We start from the raw sequence: 22,586 nt of genomic DNA, 5'->3' as shown, positions 1-22,586 counted from the left end.
ATCCTCTCTAATACTTTGCCCACCACTGACGTAGCACTGATTGGTCTGTAATCCCCAGAATTATCCCTATTCCCTTTCTGGAAGAAGGGAATAACATTTGCCACCGTCCAATCATCTGACACAACTCCAGTGGACATGTAGGATGCAAGGTGCAGCCATCTCTTCCTTCGCTTGTTGCAGTAACCTTGTGTGCATCTCGTCTGGCCTAGGGGAGTTACCTATCCTTATGTGTTTTTCAAAATTTTAAGCACAACATCCTTCCTAACATCAACCTGTTCAAGGTCCCTATCAGGAGAGAAACTGAAGCAAAGCATTTATTAAAGACCTCCCCTACTTCCTCTGACTCTAGGTTCAAGTTCTCTCCACTATCCCTGATTGGCCCTATCCTCACTCTTGTTCCTCACACAAGTGTTAGGGTTTTCCTTAATTCGACTCACTAAAGCTTTTTTGTGCCCCCTTCTAGCTCTCCTAAATCTATTCTTCAGTTCATTCCTTGCTACCTTGCAACCCTCCAAAGCCCTGTCTGATCCTTGCCTCCTCAACCTTAAGTAAGCTTCCTTCTCCCTCTTAACTAGATGTTCCACATTCATGTCATCCAAGATTCTTTCAGCCTATCACCTCTTCCTTGCCTCAGTGGGACAAACCTGTCCAGCACTATCAGCAAGTGCTTCCTAAACAACCTCCACACTTCTGTCGTGCGTTCCCCTGAGAATAGTTTAGGTGCCCCAGTTCCTGCCTAATAGCATTGTAGTTCCTTATCCCCCAATTAGATACTTTGTCATAATGTCTGCTCCTATCCCTCTCCATGAGTATAGCAAATGACAGGAAGTTGCGATCATTAACACCAAAATGCTCTCTCACCAAGAGATCTGACATCAGGCATGGTTTGTTGCCAAGAACCAAATCCAATATGGCCGCCGCTCTAGTTGGCCTATCTGTATATTGCATCAGAAACTCCTTCTGGACACATCAGACAAAAACTGCTGCATCGAAACTATATGGATTAAGGATGCTCCAATCAATATTAAGTACAGTCCAGTGAACTATCCACGCACACTGAAACTACAGTTTGTGAATAATGTGTTGGTGATGGAAGGAAAATCTTTGCTGGAGAACTCTAAGGCAGAGCCATACAGCGTGGAAACAGACCCATCTGTCCAATTTCTCCATGCCTACCAAGTTTCCCCGAACTAAACTCGCCCCATATTCCTCGAAAAATTTCCTATTCATGTACCTGTTCAAATGTCTTTTAAATCTTGTAAGTGTACCTGCATCCACCACTTCCTCTGAACGTTCATTCCACATACAAACCACTCTCTGTGAAAACGTTGCTCCTCGGGTCCCTTTTAAAATTTTCGCCTCTCAGCTAAAACATATGCTCTCTAGTGTTGAACTCCCCTACCCTGGGGAAAAGACCTTGGCTATTCACTTTATCCGCGCCCCCTATGATTTTATAAACCTCTATAAGAAGGACTATCCTTTGGAAACTCAAGCTGGATTTACTTAAAGTTGGACAGTCAAACAGAAGTGCGTATGCAAAGGGCGGAAGAAGTTTGCAAATGGTGCCGACACGATTGTCCATTTTAAATTTGAGTTTGCTTTTTGTTTATTAGTCAGCCCTACTAATGGGTATGAGGTTGGACACCCGCCATGAATTCGATGCGTTGCAGATTGTACACGAAGATTTAAACGGCCCACTCTCAGTCCTAAAGCAGTACAAAATCATACAATGCATAAAGCACAAAATATTTTTGACTTAACGTTCTCTTCTGGGTCTCTGCAGTTCTAAAATTATTCGGTTTCACTCCTTGTCTTTGTCGTTTCCCTGCAGTTTTGTTTTCAATCACATAACCACTCAGTTCCCCTTCTAACACCAGAGTTGAAACCGCCTCCTCTACACTCTTGGGGCGGTACATCTCACATTCTAACCACTCGCTGTGTAAGAAAAAGTTATTTTTTCTTCTCTGGTCATCACTGACTCTTAGGCCGATCTCCTCAAAGGAATAACATCTGCTTTCCAACATGTCTGCCAACGGAAGAAAGTTCGAACAAACTTCACTGTCCAGCTGGAAGTGTTCACGACGCCTCTATCAAACCACTTCCTGATCTGTTGTGGTTCTGTTCGCCGAGCTGGGAACTTGTGTTGCAGACGTTTTGTCCCCTGTCTAAGTGACAAGGATGTCACCTAGTTAGCACCCGAGCTACAAATCTTCTCACAAACTTTGAACACTTCCTGATCTTTTCGATGTGGACCTTTCCAGATTTCCCGAAGTGAATTTCTTCATCACTAGAACCAATCGTTCAATCTTTCCTGCAGCTTCGGTAATGCTATCATATGGTGTCATGTCCAGAACTGAACACAGTATTCCAGGTAAGGGTCATACTATGTTTTCTACAGGTTAAACATAACGGATTTGGTTTTGTACTCGGCGCCTCCATTTATACCTCCCTGAGTCCTCGTGTATTATGAACTGCTTCCTCAGTCTGCTCTTTAAATATTTAGGCACATAAACCCTCAGAGGAGTTATTGAATTCTCTTTGGAATCATATCCTCTGCTGCATTTTGCCTCCTCTCCATCTCCCTATTAACACGAACCAATTTACACTTCTCTGCAATAACTTTCACTTGCCACAGCTACTGCCAAGTTCACAAGCTGATCTATGCCTTGAAGCTTATCACTATCTTCCTCGCAGTTTATATTACTTCCAAATTTTGCACTATCATCAAGTTTTAAAACTGTACCATATACACCGCAATCCAGGTTACGAACGTACTAACGCAGTGGTCCTTCTTCGGGTTAGGGAAATAATTATTCTCCAGTATTCTCTGTTTCTTATCATTGCGCCAATTTTATTTCTGCGATTTTACTCCTCCTCCTATTCCGTGGGTTGCAGCTTTTCTTTTATATATATGGCCTCTTATCAAATGCCTTTTGCAGTTGTCCGTGCACCACATAAAATCACGCACTCTCTACTCCAGCAAAGTAATCAGTCTTGTTTGTTAAATATGGATAATCTTGAATTGGCTGGATTCCCACAATTAATCTGCCTTTGCCCAAGTGACGCATATTTTGTCCCTAATTATCCTTTCTAAAACTTTTCCCGCCATTGAGATATGATCGTCCAGCTTTTGGTTATTATATTTAACTTGATGCCGCCTTTTGAACCCAAGCTGAAATATTGGCAATTCTCCAGCTCGCTTGCGTCACTAAAAGTCAGCAGAAAGTTTTGAATAGCACCTCTGCAATTGCGTTCTTTATTTCCTCTGCATCAGTGGGCACATCTCATTGCATGCTGACTCGTTTCATACTTATTCTTTATTATGTTCTAGCCCATCGGTATCTCAATCATCTTTTATGATGACTTGGGCGTCGTCCATGCTTGTCGAGGATAAGTGCAAGTTATTGCCATCTCCTCCAAATATACATTCCCCTAAAGGACAACCATCCTATCTACTCTTTATTTTACCATATTTCTGCTGTTTATATCTATATAAAATATTTGGAGTCCAATTTATGTTAGCTCCCAACTTATTCTCATACTCCGTCTTGCTTCTATATTTTTCACTTCTCATACAGTCATAAAGTCATAGAGGTTTACAGCATGGAAACAGGCCCTTCGACACAACTTGTCCATGCCACCCAGTTTTCTCAGTTAAACTTTTTACAACCTTGGTTCTGGATTGCACTATCTGCTGTCATCTGTCAGATGTACCCTTTTGCTTTGACAATTTTATCTTGTTTTCTTTTTGTTTCAGTCTCCAGGCAGCTTTGCATTCATTCATCAACAACCACTTCTCTCCTCCTTTGTGCTAAGTAGGATTGCTAACCATGTAAATTCAGCGCTGGTTGTAGTACTGAATCTCGAAGAATTGATAGAATGCATCTTTAATACTCTGGTGGCCTTCCTGATTAGGAACCAAAACAGACAGGAAAGGAAATAATCTGAGACCAACCAGTGGAAAGAATAGTTGATATAGCTCTACTCCATATGATGATAGGAAATAAGAATAGGAATATGCCATTTGGCCCCCGGAGCCTGCTCCACCATTCAGTCGTTGAAAAGTGTGGTGGTAGAAAAAGCACAGCAGGTCACACAGCATCCCAGGAGCAGGAGAATCGATGTTTCGGGTATTAGCTCTTCATCAGCAATGTTCCTGATGAAGGGCTAATGCCCAAAATGTTGACTCTCCTGTTCCTCCGATATTGCCTGACCTCCTGCGCTTTTTCCAGCGCCATGTTTTTTGAATCTGACTCTCCAGCATCTGCAGTCCTCACCTCCACTATTCAGTAGGATGAGGCTGGTTCAACATTTGTCACATCCACTTGCCTGCCTTCTCTCTGACATGCTCAAGAATGTGCTTATCTCAGCCTTAGATATAGACAAAGACTCTGCCCACAGCTCTTTTGGCAAGCAGTTTCAAGGATTCTGAACTTCTAAGAGACAAAACCATTCCTCTCTCAGTCTTAAATTGGAGCCCATTTATTCAGAGACTGTGCTGTATCACGAGGAGAATCATCCTCTCTGTATTTACTCTGTTAATCTCCTCAAGTATTCTATATATCTCAATTAGATCACCTTCAAATTCCAACGATGAGTCCCAAACTGATTAACCAGAAGACAATCCCGTCATACTGGGCTTCATCTCAGTGAACCTTCTCTGAACTGCCTCTGATATTTAACATCTATCCTTAAATAAGGAGAGCAAAACTACTCACAATATTCCAGAAGTAGTCTCACCATCAGCATCTTTCACAGATGCAGTCAGGCTTCAGTATTCTTATACTCCAAACCCATTGAAATAAGGGCTAACATTCCATTAGCTTTTCTGATTACCTAATTAGACAAGAGGCCAGCTGAAGTCTAACTGTTGTCTTACTCACGTTAAGAGTAACCTCCTTGTTCTTGCATTCTAGCCCCTAGGAATAAAGCTAAGGATACTGTAAGCTTTATTAAATGCACATGATCTACAACCTTTCTTTGACTCTATATATTAGATTAGATTACTTACAGTGTGGAATAAGGCCCTTCAGCCCAACAAGTCCACACCGAACCGCAACCCACCCATCCCAGTACATTTACCCCTTTACCTAACACTACGGGCAATTTAGCATGGCCAATTCACCTGACGTGCACAGCTTTGGACTGTGGGAGGAAACCCATGCAGACACGGGGAGAATGTGCAAACTCCACACAGTCAGTCGCCTGAGTCGGGAATTGAACCCAGGTCTCTGGCGCTGTGAGGCAGCATTGCTAGCCACTGTGCCACCGTGCCGCCCATATATATTAAAGCCAAAACCCCTCATTTCTTCAGAGCCTTAAAATACTATCCTTCATTTTATACTCTAACTTTCTTTTCCTCCAAAACGTATTCCTTTGTACTTCTCCATGATAAAGTGCATTTTCTGCCTATGTGCTCAGTCCACTAACATGTGAAAGTCCTTTTAGGGTTCTACTCTTCCCCCTCACAATTTATAATGGTCCTGAGCTTCATCTCACAAGCAAACCTGGAAATAGGTCTTCGAAATCTATATCTTTATTACTTATGAATATGTCAGGTAAACCAAATGTCCCATTACCAATCCCTTCATAACTCCATAACAAACCTTCCTCCAGTCCTGAAAAACTCCATTAACTAGAACTCTCCATTTCTTACCATTCAATTTCATATATCATATTGCTACCATCCATTTTATTCTCTGAGTTTTAACATTGCACAGAAGTCTGTTGTGCAGCATTGTATCAATGTCTTCTAGAAGTCCATACACACCACAGCAAGAGGAACATCATTCTCAATGCTCTTTGTTACTTCTTCAAAAAAAACTCTACCAAATTAATGAAGCAAACTTCCCCTTCAGAGATTTGTACTAGCTCTTTTTAATTAACTTCCATAGGTCCATGTGACTATTAATTTTATCACAAATTCTCATTTCTAGGAGTTTTCCCACCACTGAAATTAAACTGACTGGTCTGGAATTGCTAAGCTCATCTGTATCCCTTTCTTGAACAAAAGGTCACAATTGTGATTTGGCAGTTCACTGTCTTCATGTCTGAGTCTAAAGAAGTTTAAAAATTATAGTCAGTCCCTCCAAAATTCCCACTCTCATTTCCTTCAATATCTTTGGATACATCTCATTTGGTCCTGGTGCCTTAAGTTCTTGACCCTTAACCAATACCTCCTCACTTTCAATTTTGGACCATCCGAGTAGTCTTTCTCCATCAGCGTGACCTTGGTAGCATCTGCTTCCAGGACATGTGCAAAGTATTCAGTTAATACCTCAGTCATGCCCCAGCATGTATTGTTCTCCTTTTTATTTCTTCATTGACCTACTACTATTTTTACCACCCTTTTACATCTGATATGCTGAAAGAAGATTTGGGGATTCATTCTTACTAGCTGTCAGACTCTTATTGTAATCAATTGCTTTCCTTTTGCTTTTTCATTTCCTTTCTAAACATTTGATATCCAGATTTGTTTTTGATTATATTTTCCACTTGACATGTATCATAGAACAATTTTCCTCATTTATCTTCACTTGATTTCTTTTTTCATCCTGGTACCTCTCTATTTTTCCTACCTTTCTTGCCCTACAGGGCAACATGGTGGCTCAGTGGTTAGTACTGCTGCCTCACAGCAGTACTATTCCATCTTCGGGCCACTGTCTTTGTGGAGATTGCACACTCTCCCCATGACAATGTGAGTTTTCTATAGGTACACTGGTTTCCTCCCACAGTCCAAATATGTGTAGGTTAGGTGGATTGGCCATGCCAAATTGTCCATAGTGTCCAGGGATGTGCAGGCTAGGTGGATTAGCCATGGGAAATTTAGGATTACAGGATGGGTGGGATGATCTTCAGAGGGTCAGTGCAGACTTGATGGGCTGAATGGTCTTCTTCCATTGTAGGGATTCTATGATTTCTATTTTTAAGGGAATATATCTTTACCTTGGCTAAACCATTTCTTTTTTGAAGGTAGTCCCATTGTTTGACTTCAGTTCTTCCCAGCAACCTAAGGTGCCAGTCTACTAGAGTTGAGTAGAGTAGATTTTATTTGTCATTTCTACCATATACAACTGATACAGTAAAAAGCAAGACAGTGTTCCTCCAGGGCCATGGTGCTACATGGACAGCACAAACTACACAATAATACAAAGAGCGGCATAAAATGTATAAGAAGTATAAAACACACAAATTACAGTGTAATAATAAAATGATAATTCATAGGCATTGTTCGAGAAGCAATTTCAAGTCATGCAAAGAATTTCAGATGGAAAAGAGTCTGTGTTACTCTGCATTATTCATTACTCTTCCCACCAATACTCTAAACCTCATGGTGCAGTAATCAATCTTCTAAATGCTCTCCCAATGACATTTGAGCTACTTAGCCTACCTCATCTGATGTACTTTGGTACATCATTTCTTATTGATCTTGACAGATAGTGCAGAAAAATCTCCTGCACACAAAGTAAGGATGTTTGCACCATTTATCCTTGACATTCATATAGGTAACATTCAAATAAGTCCCATATTATACCAAAGTATTTGTCCTGCTCTATCACTGCCTTGCAATTTTTTTCTTGAAAGGTTTCCTACTAGTTGGTGGTATATAGGCTATACCAACCAATGTCATTGCACTTCATTTTTGCTTTGCTGTAGCTAAATTGATGCTGTCATTGAATTGTATAGGACATTCTCTTTCTCTAATACAGAAATACAGTCCCAATATCCAAAGAATCTAAGCCGTCCCTTGACAACATCTTTCTAGCTTCCTATTCATTTGTCTTATCTTGTTATTTCCCTGTTTATGTGCTTATGGTGTCTGGAGCAATCCAGAGATTGCTACCTTTATGGTCCTTACTTTTTTTTACATAGTTCCCTACATTCTGAGTGCAGGAGCACACCCTTTTCTCACCTACATCATTGGTGCTCTGATGCTGCTCTGTGACATCATTTACTCTGGCACTGTAGATTTTGGGATCAGGTTTACTTCCCCAGCTACGTCTGATTTTTCCCTGAATTAATGGTTCTTCCTTCCCTCCTTTCCAGGTGAGCTACATGCAGTGCCATGGGTTTGGTTCTTACTGCACTCTGAAAGGCACCATTACTTTCACCAGTCTCCAGAATGAAGAATTGATTAGTGAGCACACTTTTCTCTGGGGAGTCCTGCATTACCCTGCCTGGTTCTCCCGGACTGTCTGGGAATTATTCATTCCCTCTTTGCCCACATGTTCCTACCTTGCAATGGGATCACCTCCCTAACTGTGCTTCCACTCAAGCTCTGAAACCCAGAGCTCATGTTTCTGCCACTTTCTGCACAGAGCACATCTAGATCATGTGATTTGTCAACAACTCTCTGAATGTCACAGGCTTGGCATTCCACATAGCTGAGCTGTCCAGACATAACCTAAACTTACTTTTGAAATACTTACCAAAAGTTGGAGTTTTGAGAGTGGAAAGTAGAACTGTTCACCTTTTCTCATCAATCAGCTCTTTCTCATATGCTGAAAAATTGATAGTTTAAGGTAAGGGGAGGAACCAATTCATATAACCAAAATTTTAAAAAAGTGCACCTCTTTCCAGTTCTTTGTGATCTTCTTTGGTTATCTCAGTTGGCTGGAAGTGGGTTTGTAACACAGAGTGATACTAATGACGCTGGCTCACTTCTGACACCCACTGAGATTACTGTGAAGGGTTCAGCTTCTCCAACTTCTCCTTTGCATGCTGATCCTCAGGTTAAACCACCACCAGTTGCTTTCATGTAAAGAGGGAGAAGCCTTATGATCCAGTAGAATTAAAGAGACTTTACCTTTACTGCATTATTTTAATTAGAAACTGAATTGGATCAATCATATAAATACTACGGATACATAAACAAGTCAGAGTTGGGAGATTGCCATGTGTAGCACACCTCCAGAGTTTCCAAAGTCTGTCCACTATTTACAAGACACAAGTCATGACCCAAATAGCATTGTGTGGATGGGTATCATTCAAGACGTTTGACACCAACCAGGACAAAGTGATCCACTTGAATGGTGCTGCATCCTCTCATTCAATGTCCACTCTCTTTATCATTGATGCACAGAGATCGCAATATGTAGCAACTTGAAGGTACATTGCAGCAACTCACCCAAACTTCTCCAACAGTATCTTCCGAGGCTGCAATTTCTGCTGTTTAGATGAACAAGGGTAGGATAAGAATGGGAGCATGACCATCTGCAAGGTCTCCCCCCTCAGCCAAGTTTCACACCAACTAGTTTGAAACTTCGCATTGATTTGGACTTCTCACAATTCCTTCAGTGCTGCGGAGTCAAAATCTCTGAAATTTCCTCATTTGGCAGCATTGTGGGAGACCTTGCACTGCAAGGACGGCCGCGGTCCATTTCCACCTTGGTTAGGGCAATTAGATAGTTACAACAAATGCTGTTCTAGCCAGCAACACTTCTCTGAACAACTGCTTTGGTGTTTGATTTCCATGGTTTCATAATTCTCTACCCTGCTGTCATTTTTCTGAGACACATTTTCAGCAATTTGGTTGAATCAAAGCATCTCTGTGCTCAGAAGTGGTGCAGATGAAGGGGGATGAGTGAGGATGTGTTCTGGTGTTGCAGTGGGGCAGTCAAACTGTGCTTGGGTTAGTAGATCTCTACTTTGCATTAATTGAATGTTAGTGCTCTGAAAGATGTCAATTATTATTTTCAGACAGATAACCTGATAGTTGGGACATAGTTACTGGCATAGTTGAGATACTACTAGAGTAGAAACCTAAAACCCTGAAGCTAATGCTCTGGAGACATGATTTCAACTTCACTGTGATAATGACCATGAAACCCTTTTTGGTTGTTCTCGGAGCAAAAAAATAACTGCTTTGTTAATGCCCTTTGTCTCTTTCTGGTCAGGGAATCTGCCCTCATTACCCTGGTCTGGTCTACATGTGACACCAGACTCACAGCGATTTCATTGACATAGCAATACACTTAATGTTAGGGTACTGGGGAGCATTGCCGAACAAAGAAACCTAAAAGGTTGCCAGTTCATAATTCCTTGATAAGGAAGCCAAGGTGAAGAAGTCATTTGGTACACTGGTCTTTAATAGTCAGTGTACTCAGTATGGGAGTTAGAATGTCATGTTGCAGCTGTACAAGAAATTGGTTTGGCCACTTTTGGAATACTGCATTCAATTCTGATCTCCCTGCTATAGGAATGATGTGTTAAGCTTGAGAGAGTGCAGAAAAGATTTCTAAGGATATTGATAGGGTTGGAGGCATTGGAGGTTGATGGGTGACCTGATAGAAGTTTATAAAAGTCGTGAGGGGCCTGGATGTAAAAGGGACTTAAAGGGCACTTTTTCATGCAGTGGCTGGTGCATGTACGAAATGAGCTGCAAGAGGAAATTGTGGAAGCTGGTACAATTGCAATATTGAAAACACATCTGGATGAATATACGAATAAGAAGGATTTAGTGGAACATGGGCACACAGGGTGGCTATGGCCTAGTAGCATTATCCCTGGGCTTTTAATCTTGACACCCAGATAACATTCTGGGTACCCAGGTTCAAATCCCATCACTGCAAAAGGTGGAATTTAAATTCAATTTTAAAAAACTAGAATTAAGAGTCTAATGGTAACTATGAATCTATTGTCAACTGTTGGAAAAACCTATCTTGTTCACTAATGTCCTGTCAGGAAGGAAACTGCCACTTTTACTTGGTTTGGCCTCGATGTGATTCCAGAACCACAGCAATGTAGTTGATTCTTAACTGCCCTCTGGGCAATTAGGGATGGACAATAAATGCTGCCTAGCCAGTGACTCCCTCAACCCATGAATGAATAAAGATAAAAATTTTGGCTAATGGGGCTAGATTAATTTAGGATATCTGGTTGACATGGATGAGCTGGATTGAAGAATCTGTTCCCATGCTGTACAAGTCTAAGAGGTTATGACTCTTAGGCTCTCTGACATGTCCCTAGCAAGCCACTCAATTCAGATACAATAAAGAATGGGTAACAAATACTGGCATTGCTAGCAACACTCATGAATTAAGGAAAGGAGTTTGTTGATTGTGAAATTGTGATGACAGATGGATTGAGGATTTTGTTAGAGAGAGTCTGAAGATGGTAGTTTGGAAGTGAAGGCTTTCAGGCCAATAAGAGTGAGTGGCTTGCAATAGAAATGAAATGAAAGTAGACAGTAAGTAAAATGTTGGAATTTGATTGAGGAAGCAGAATCCAGACTCAGGAAAAAAATGAGCCGGACAGGATAGCAGTGTAGGAGAAAATGAGTGGGATAAGCCATCAGGAATATGGTAGGAGAAAGTGAGGACTGCAGATGCTGGAGATCAGAGCTGAAAACTGTGTTGCTGGAAAAGCGCAGCAGGTCAGGCAGCATCCAAGGAGCAGGAGAATTGACGTTTCAGGCGTAAACCCTTCTTCAGGAAGAAGGGCTTATGCCCGAAACATCGATTCTCCTGCTCTTTGGATGCTGCCTGATCAGGAATATGGTGCCAGGCTAAAGAGGCAGTTTACCTCCATGGGGTAAAAAAGACAAGTTTGCTGAACAAGTGTGGAAACAGACTCAGTCACTTGTTGCGAGAGCTGAGAGGATGGAAAGAAACATTTTGTGGTTGGAGAAAAAGTACCAGGTTGTTTTGTTTTAGTTAATCCCCAGAACATCATCCTCCTGATCATCAGCAAAGTCTCTGAACAGGATGACCCTTCAGATAGCACATGACTGGGTGGAAGTGAGAAGTCAGTATCGACAATTAATATTACTCATTCAATTATGGGATGCAAATGTTACTGGTCGTGCAAGCATAGACCACCCTCACTTAGTTACCCCTGAGAAGGTGTTGATAAGCTGCCTTCTTGAACCCATGTGCTGTATGTAGACCCACAGTGTCAAATGGCTATATATTTTCAAGTCAGGATGGCTAGTAATAGAGTCATAGAGATGTACATCATGGAAACAGATGCTTAGGTCCAACTTGTCCATGCCGACCAATCTAGTCCCACCTGCCAGCACCTGGCCCCTATCCCTCCAAACTCTTCCTATTCACATGCCTTTTAAATCCACCACTACCTCTGGCAGCTCATTCCATACACGTACCACCTCTGTGTGAAAATGTTGCCTCTTAGGTCTCTTTTATATCTTTCCCCTCTCACCCGAAACCTAAGGCCTCTAGTTCTGGACTCTCCCACCGCAGGGAAGAGACTTTGTCTATTTATCCTATCCATGTCCCTCATGATTCTATAAACCTCTATAAGGTCACCCCTCAGCCTCTGAAGCTCCTGGGAAAACAGCCCCAGCCTATTCGACCTCTCCCGATAGCTCAAATCCTCCAAGCCTGGCAACATCCTTATAAGTCTTTTCTGAACTCTTTTTTCAAATTTCACAACATCTATCCGATGGGAAGGAGACCAGAATTGCACGTAATATTCCAACAGTGGCCTAACCAATGTCCTGTACAGCCACAACATAACTTCCAACTCCTGTACTTAAGGGTTTATGCCCGAATCGTCAATTCTTCTGCTCCTTGGATGCTGCCTGACCTGCTGTGCTTTTCCAGCAACACATTTTTCAGCTTCTGTACTCAATACTCTGACCAATAAAGGAAAGCATACCAAACACCTTCTTCACTATCCTATCTACCTGCAACTCTACTTTCAAGGAGCTCTGAACCTGCACTCTAAAGTCTCTTTGTTCAGCAACACACTCTAGGACCTAACCATTTTCTGTGTAAATCCTGCTAAGATTTGCTTTCCCAACATGCAGCACCTTGCATTTATCTAAATTAAACTCCATCTGTCACTTCTCAGACCATTGGCCCATCTGATCAAGATCCTGTTGCAATCTGAGATCACCTTCTTCGCTGTCCAAAACTTACTAAGCATACCTTTTATGCCCACATCCAAATCTTCCATGTCCTTTCCCACAGTAAACACTGATGCAAAATACTCGTTTAGTATCTCCCCCATCTCCTGCAGCTCCACACAAAGGCTACCTTGTTCATCTTTGAGGGGCCCTATTCTATCCCTAGTTACCCTTTTGTCCTTAATGTATTTGTAAAAACCTTTTGGATTATCCTTAACTCTATTTGCCAAAGCTATGTCATACCCCCCTTTGCCCTCCTGATTTCCCTCTTAAGTATATCCTGACTGCATTTATCCTCTTCTAAGGATTCATTTGATCTATCTTGTCTATACCTGACATATGCTTCCTTCTTTTTCTTAATCAAACTCTCAATTTCTTTAGTCATCCAGCATTCCCTACACCTACCAGCCTTTCTTTCACCCTAAGAGGAATATACTGTCTCTCGTTATCTCATTTCTGAAGGCTTTCCATTTTCCAGCCATCTCTTTATCTGCAAACATCTGCCTCCAATCAGCTTTTGAAAGTTCTTGCCTAATTTTATCAAAATTATCCTTCCTCCAATTTAGAACTTCAACTTTTAGATCTGGTTTATCCTTTTCCATCACTATTTTAAAACTAATAGAATTATGGTCGCTGGCCCCAAAGTGGTCCCCCACTGACACCTCAATCACCTGCCCTGCCTTATTTCCCAAGAGTTTTGCATGTTCTCTAGTAGGTACATCTACATATTGAATCAGAAAATTGTCTTGTACACACTTGACAAATTCCTCACCATCCAAGCCCTTAACACTATGGCAGTCCCAGAGTATGTTTGGAAAGTTAAAATCTCCTTTCATAACAACCCTATTTTTTTTACAGATAACTGAGATCTCCTTACAAATTTGTTTCTCAATTTCCCGCTAACTATTAGGGGGTCTATAATACAATCCCAATAAGGTGATTATCCTTTTCCTATTTCCCAGTTCCACCCAAATTACTTCCCTGGATGTATTTCCCGGAATATCCTCCCTCAGCACAGCTGTAATATTCTCCCTTCTCAAAAACGCCACACCCACTTCTCTCTTGCATCCTTTTCTATCCTTCCAGTAATATTTGTATCCTGGAACATTAAGCTGCCAGTCCTTCCCATCCCTGGGCCATGTTTTTGTAACTGCTATGATATCCCAGTCCTTTGATCATAACCATGCCCCTCAATTCATCTGCCTTCCCTGTTAGGCCTCTTGCATTGAAATAAATGCAGTTTAATTTATCAGTCCTCCCTTGTTCTCTGCTTTGTCCCTGCCTGCCCTGACTTTTTGACTCGCTTCTTTTCTCACCTGTCTCAGATTGATCTCCTTTCTCACTATCCCCTGGATCCTACCCCCCTCACATTAATAGTTTAAATCCCCTTGAACAGCTCTAGCAAACCTCCCTGCCAGTATATTAGTCCCCTTCCAATTCAGGTGCAATCTGTCCTTCTTGTACAGGTCACTTCTACCCCACAGAAGATCCCAATGATCCAAAAATGTGAATCCTTCTCCCATACACCAGCTCCTCAGCCATCTGCTCTTTCCTCCTATTCCTACCCTCACTAGCTAGCAGCACCGGCCAGTTGAGAATTTCTCCCTGATTCCTATTGACTCCAGGTTTGTCAATAGGTATTATACTAAAGAGTTAAACAATCAATCAAATATTCCAAACCTCTCAACAAATAGAGATTCATTGAGAAAGAAACTTTATGACAGAATGCATAATTATGGCTAACTAAAAGAGTTAAAAAATGATATCAACTGAAAGAAAGAGCATATGCTACTGCAAAGGTTATTGGTAGGCTAGAAAGATGTGAATATATTAGAAATGTGTAAAGAATAATGAACAAAATTTAAATGGTGAAATTAGAATATTAGATAAAACTAGCCAAACATATAAAAACATCAGCAAGAACATTTTCAAGTATATAAAAGGAAGCCAGTAGTTATAGTGAATGTCTGTGCCTTGAGGGTAGGAATGGAGGACTAATGGTGAGAAATAGGGAAAGGAAGAGATTTTGAACTAATATTTTCCATCTATCTTCACAAGTAAGAGTACTGTGAAAGTAGTAGAAACTCAAAGGACAAAACAGAAGGGAGGACTTAAAAGAAGTTTTATAACTGGACAGAAAATGTACTGAATAGCTAATTGAATGCTAACATTAACATAATAACCTGCACATTCTGCTTTCAGAATAAATGGATACAGAGATATTGGGTTCATTTGTTACGGGCTTCCAATATTCCACAATGCTAGAAAAGTGCCAGCCTTGGAAGTTGCAAATGTAACACACCTATTCAAGAAAGGAGAGAGATGAAATCAGAAAATTATGCATGGAATATTTCCATTTTCAGTTCATGTGTTTTGACAGTACAGATACATGGTATCTGATCAGCCATGGCTCAGAGTGACTTTTCTCATGAAATCCTCCACTCTTCATCTTATTAATTATGCAGCCAGGCTCTTGGGTAAACTTCTAGGGAATTGCATGGACAGAAATGCAGAAGATCTTGGCCCTGCTCGGAATTCCAGTGTTCATGCTATGGGTGCCTTATCTAAAACCCAGCTGTAATTACTTAAGGCTCCGTAAGTCAGAGATTGCCCCTCACACTTCGGTGCTTGACTGTTAGCACTGGGAACATGGCTCAGAGAAAAGGAAAGATAGCTCCCTACTTTATGACAGGTCACTGGATATCTTGATAAATAAGGTGGCTGAAAAGAGTACAGTCTTTATTCCACACATAGTCAGCCTGGACCCAAATAGCAGAAGGGTGATTGCTCTATCCAGGGTGAAGCAGAATGTCAGCAGTGTAGGAAGAAGGTCAATGATCTTCTGTGCTCCATGAAGGAAAATAGTACCATCTTATTTCTGCCACATAATGCTCAAAAGACCATGACTCAATCAAACTCTGACATCATGTACACTTCTCACCAAGCTATATGTACAACTCTCACTATTGCATGCATCATGCCTACTCAATGGCTCGCAGACACTTTATCCTTACATATTACTAATCCTCTGTGCCCTCATTCAAGGGAGATTGTTCACCACCTGTCCTGCTTATGTATTATGGCTAAACACTCCCTAATTCATTGTCATCACATTCATTTCCTTGGTCTCATTGTAGGAAATACCGCATTAACCCCACTCGCCCACCCTGGAATAATATCTGTACACAACTGCAACTGACCTACCTGTAATCCCTGGACTGGTTGCACTTGACCTGCAGAATTAACCATGATCTAATTCCTGGATTGTCAAGCTATAGATACCCAGAGTCTGATGGGACTAAGTGCCTTACTTACCATGATCAATCCCCTTGACTGGAATCAGATGATCTCCCTGACTGACTGTATGTAATGATACCTCCAGACTGGTTGAAGTTACCCTGCACCCCAGTAAGGACGCCTCCCTTTCAGACAAGGCACATGCTTGAAACCTAAGCTGTGTGTTTGCCACATAAACCTATAAGCATGCTGCAGGTCGAGTGTTAATGGAACATGGTGCCACACAACCACATGGCAACCCCTTTGGCAGTATAAGCGGCTGCCTCTCCCTCTGTAATGCTTGCCACAGAGGGCAGGCAGCCTGTAATTGAGCATTAAAAACCTTGCACACGAAGAATGCAGGGATACCTACACTAAATCATTGTTAAGCATGTGAATGCATGTGAAGAAAGCAATGTGAAGGAGAGAGAGTTTCACAGTTTCATAGTAATAGAAGCAGGGGTTGGCCATTTGGCCCATTGAGCCTGCTCTGCTATTCATTAAAATCATGGCTGATATTTCCATCGTCTCAGTTACCCCTACTTGCATTATCCCCAGAACCCTTAATTTCCCTACCATGCAAAAACCCATCCAACTGTGTCTTGAATATAGCTAATGAAGCTGCTTCTACTGCTTCCTTGGGCAGAGATTTCCATAGATTCACTACTCTCTGGGAAAAGCAGTTCCTCCTCATCTCTGTCCTAAATCTACTCCCCCTAATCTTGAGGCTATGTCCCCTTGTCCTAGTCTAACCCACCAGTGGAAACAACTTGCCTGACTCTATCATACCTATCCCTTTCATAATTTTATATGTTTCCACAAGACCCCCTCTCATTCTTCAAAATTCTAGTGAACACAGTTCTAGGCAGGTCAACCTCTCCTCATAGAGTAACTCTTTGGCAACCCCTAAATAATCAGTGAAGAGAGTGAGTACAAGAATAGAAGCCAAGAGCCATAATATGCATCTTGTGTGGATACATGAGATATGCATGGGTTGTCCCTACACACAAAATGACATGGCAGAAGTATACAGCCTGGCGTCCCTCAGTTCCAAGGTAAAACATTGAAAGAATAATGTAGTGGCTGAGTTGATTTGAGAACAGGCATTATGATGTAGTGATGATAGGTTTTTGCTTTTGCCAAAGTGTACGGACAAAGTATGTTGTCAATGGAGCATGAATACATATTGTTATGAAGAAGCAATTGGGTTCTGGGTGGGATAAGATTTTCCTGAGCTGAAGCTATCGCTTGCCCACTCTGATTTAGATTTCAGGAACTTATCCCAGCTATTTTCTTGGGAAAGTAGAGAAGAATTAGATGTGGTGTCTAAATAAGGTGAGTTGGGCTATTAATTAAATGCAAGTGCACGAAAATAAGGCATCTGTTGCTCAAGTGCAAGATTCTGAAATCACTATTTATAGTTGGAGGGAAAAATTGCCAAACTTTATTCTCAATGTTGACATTTTCATTTTTGTTTTGTCACAGGGTATATCCAGATTTTTCACTATTACTCATGTCATGTCAGCATGGGAAAATTCCACACCTAAGCCAACTTGTTTAGCATCTATCATTAGGGAAATACTCAAATTCATTATTAATAAAGCACTAATAGGATATTTAGGCAATCATCATACAATCATAGAGTCACAGAGATGTACAGCATGATCCAACTCATCCATGCTGACCAGATATGCTAAATTAATCCAGTCCCATTTGTCAGCATTTGGCCCATATCCCTCTAAATCCTATGGATTCATATACCCATCCAGATGCCTTTTAAATGCTGCAATTCTACCAGCCTCCACCACTTCCTTTGGAAGCCCAATCCATACATGTACGACCCTTTCCATGAAAAAGTTGCCCAATAGGTCCTTTTAAAAACTGTCTCCTCTCCCCTTAAACCTATGCTCTCTAGTTTTGGACTCCCCTGCCCTGGGAGAAGACCTTGGTTATTCATCCGATCCATTACCGTCTTTTTGTAAACTTCTGTAAAGTCACCCCTCAGCTTCCGAAGCACCAGGGAAAATAGCCCCAGCCTATTCAGCCTCTCCCTATAGCTCAAACCCTCCAACACTGGCAACACCCTTGTAAATCTTTTCTGAACTGTTTCAAGCTTCACAGCATCCTTCCTCTAGCAGGAAGACGAGAATTGAATGCAATATACCAAAAGTGGCCTAACCAATGTCCTGTAGAGCCTCAACATGACCTCCCAATTCCTATCCTCAAAGCACTGACCTATAAAGGCAAGCATACCAAATGCCCTTTTTACTATCCTGACTACCTGCACCTCCACTTTCAAGTAACTTTGAGCCTACATCCTAGGGTCACTTTGTTCAGCAACGCTCCCCAGGATCTTACCATTATGTGTATAAGTCCAGTCCTGATTTGACTTTCCAAAACGCAGAACCTCACCTTTATCGAAATTAAACTCCATCTGCCATTGCTCAGCCCATTGGCCCATCTGATCAAGATCCTGTTGTACTCTGAGTTAACCTTCTTTGCTTTTCAAAACTCCACCAACTTTGCTGTCATCTAAGAGCTTACTTACCATATCTCCTATATTCACATCGAAATCGTGATGTGGAGGTGCTGGTGTTTATATAAATGATGAAAAACAGTGGATCCAGCACTGATTTTGAGGCACACTGCTGGCGAGAGGCCTCCAGTCTGAAAAGCAGTCCTCCTCCACCACCCTCTGTCTCCTTCCTTTGGGCCAGTTCTGTATCAAAATGGTTAGCACTCCCTGTATTCCATATGATCTAACTTTGATAATCAGTTCAACCTTGTTGAACACCTTACTGAAGTCCATATGTATATCACATCCACCACTCTGCCTTCATCAATTCTGTTTGTTAATTCTTCAAAAAAAAAGCTCAATCAAATTAGTGAGACACGATCCCCCATGCACAAAACCATGTTGACTGTCTCCAATCCGTTCTTGCCTTCTCAAATACATGTAAATGCTATCCCTCAGGATCACTTCCAACAACGTGCCCACCACTGATATCAGATTCACTGATATCAGATATCTCAACAAGGGGCCCAGCAATAACACCCCTAGCTTTCCGCAAGGTTCTAGGGTACACCTGATCAGGTCCCAGGGATTTATCCACTTTTATGCACTTTAAGATATCCAGCACCTAATTTTCAAAATGTCGATATTTGTTTCCCCATGTTCTATATAGAATCAGAGAATGCCTGCAGTGTGGAAACAGGCCATTAGGCCCAACAAGTCTACACTGATCCTCTGAAGAGTATCTCACTCAGTTATGCTACATTTCCCTTAATTAATAAACCTAACCTACACACCTTTGAACACTATGGGCAATTTAGCATGGCCAGTTCACCTAACCTGCACATCATTGGATTGTGGGAGGAAGCCAGAGCACACGAAGGAATCCCACGCAGATACTGGGAGAATGCACAATCTCCTCACAGACTGGAATTGAACCCGAGTCCCTGGTGCTGTGAGGCAGCAATGCTAACCACTGAGTCTTCAATATCCTACTCCACTGTAAACACTGATGCAGCATACTCATTTACTATCGCCCCATCACCTATATTTCCTGAAAATCAGCAAACTCTAATTTTAAGTTGATCCCAAATTTTTTTGTGGATTCCCTCTCCAGTCTCTTACCAACCTCATTAAGCTATTAACTACCTTTTAAAGTAATGTTTCAGTCATTTTCATTCTGAACCTGAGAGGAAACAACCTCAGTGCAACCTTTCCTCCATACCAATTATTCAGGTATGATTTAACCACAATGTCAGACCATTGAGCATAACTTCAATTTTCTTGAATACCAGACCCATTGAGACTTATTTCTAACATTTTAGTAGTTTTTCTGTTTTATTTTTTGAACATGTATGTTATATCCATTCTTGGCATGTGCCCATTCATTACTCAGCTGGCATTTATTGTCCATTCATAATGGCTATTGGTACTGAATCACCTAATTGAGCTGCTGCAGTGGTTTGGGTGCAGATACACTGACAGTGATATCTGACTGAACTTTGTGCAGGAACCTAATTTTCTGCTCCAGCACAGGCTCTAGAATTTTTGCTCTTACTGCATTCTTGAAATGATGAGACCCAAAGGACTTGTGAGTTTGTACAATGTTAACCATAAATCTTTCAGTATCAGTGGAGAAATAGTACGACATAAATTAATGGTCTAAATGTGAATAAATTACCTTGACTTGAAGACCTGTATCCGATACAGTTTTCAACAAGTTTTGATCATTCAATTTGCATTCCATTGGTCGTACAAAACTTGATAAGTATTGAATGGAGAGACAAATGCCAAAGGTTTTCATCTGACAGTCATCAGCATAAATGCAAGGATGCCAAATTTGGAATGATCACAGCAGACTCAAAAATGGGCCCAAGGCCATCCATTTCAGATCTGAGAAGGGCCTACTCTACTTCCAATTGCCCTAAAAAGGCAAAATATTTCAAAAATCTGAGCAACAGTTTCAGGGATCCATTTCATGTTACAATGCAGTGGCTAAATGTGTAATGTTTTCCAGTAACAAGATGCTGCTGTCCATAAAAAGGGCATTTTGCTGACCATGCAATTAAATAAATTCAGACATGAATTTCCATGTTGTTGCAATGCCAACTATGTAGGTCATACATTCAAACAATAGGCTGGTTGGATCAAACTCTTTGGTCCTTTGCAACAGGCAGAGTGAAGACTGCACTGTGCCAGCATGTGTTTTACAGCCCAAAGCAAAAGACATATTGTTTGATGTGATCTTGAAACTGGAGGGCATTTGCTGAACAATCCTAAGTGTACTAACTGCTAACTACAGATCAACTTAAGGTATTCATTTCAGATTGTAATGTGACTCCCACACACTTGCTAGAAGTGACTTATGGAGCAACCCATTTTGTGCAAACCAAAGGAATGGTTTAAATATTGAAACTTTCTTAAATTGCCCAGGATCATGGGGATTTTATCTTTCTCTGTTGCTTTCTTATTCCACGTCTCAACTAATCTGAGTTGACTTGCTGACCAATTCTTTTCTCCTGTAGTATAATTTGAAATTTGTCATTCTTGCATTTGTCCTAGTGAATGCAAGATGAAATGTTTCACCTCCATGTCTTTTAGACACTTTCCAAAATCAGAATCTTTATAAGGTGTTATGTAAGAAAGGAGGAAGAGAGAAACAATGGAAGATAGGTCCTTTGACATAGCAGCAGTGGACAAATACTGTAATCCAATTTAGAGTTGTAGGAATGGACACTTAGAAAATCCTCTGAAGAGCACCCATTATTTTTTGAATTGCCAATCTGTTTCAATTTTTCCCAGACTTAATACTGCTCTGTATTTCTTCTCGGTTCCAAGACCAATTTTCCTAGAAAGTGAAGTAGGGTGTAAATTGGTGGGGATTCTCTTAATACTTATGAGTTAGGTGGGGAAGAGGCACAGACATTCTTATGGCACTAGTTGCAGTATGAAAAATTTAAGGGTCCAGTTTGAGTGTAGTGAATGGTTGCATGTTAGTTAATGGTTGCATATTAGTGAATGGGTGAGATTACGAATCGGCAGGATGGAAAGGTGAGTTGGCGGATGCAGTAAGTGTATAAACAGGTTGGGTAGGTGAGTTAAATGGGTAGGTATCTGTGGTGTTTGAGGAAGAAGGTGGGGGTGGTGTGGTTGGGTGGGCTGAGTTGATCGGTAGTTTTGCTTGCAATTGGGTGAGTCGATATGTGGTTCTGGTAGTAGGTTGATACGCCAGGTAGATAAGGTGGTAGGTAGGTGAGGTGATACTTCTGTAGGGTGGAAGGTAAATAAGGGGTAAGTGAGTAGGTAGATGAAATAGTAAATGTGTCAGAGATATTAAGCTTGGACCTGGGAGGTTGTCGTGTTGGAGGGCAGGTAGTTGTTTGATAAAGGATAGACAGGTCAGCTCAGCACAGGTAATCATGGGTTATATTGAGTGTTCAGGAAGGGTAGGTGATCAGATAAGAGGTCAGTCAGAAAGTTGGTTTGTCTCATGGTCAGTGGTATAGGTCAGGGAGAGCTGCTAGTTGATTGAGGTGAAAGTGAGGACTGCAGATGCTGGAGATCAGAGTCAAGATTAGAGTGGTGCTGGAAAAGCACAGCAGGTCAGGCAGCATCCGAGGAGCAGGAAAATTGATGTTTTGGCCAGGAGCCCCTCATCAGTAATGATTCATTCCTGATGAAGGGCTCCTGCCCAAAACATTGATTTTCCTGCTCCTCGGATGCTGGCTGACCTGCTGTGCTTTTCCAGCACCATTCTAGCCTTGACTCTGCTAGTTGGTTGAGTTCAGTGATGGTTCATTGAGGAATCAGAGGTGGTAGTTACAGTGGTGTGGAGGCATTTGGATATCAGGGATAAAAGGAAGTGATGTACATGTGGGATTGGGGTTGTAGTTCATGTGTTGCTGGGGTTGTTGTGTGCCAGAAACTAAT

Source organism: Chiloscyllium punctatum, chromosome 4 (assembly GCF_047496795.1).
Source record: "Chiloscyllium punctatum isolate Juve2018m chromosome 4, sChiPun1.3, whole genome shotgun sequence".
Lineage (NCBI taxonomy): Eukaryota > Metazoa > Chordata > Chondrichthyes > Orectolobiformes > Hemiscylliidae > Chiloscyllium > Chiloscyllium punctatum.
The sequence above is the reverse complement of the archived record's forward strand: the minus strand, read 5'-3'. Positions refer to the sequence as shown.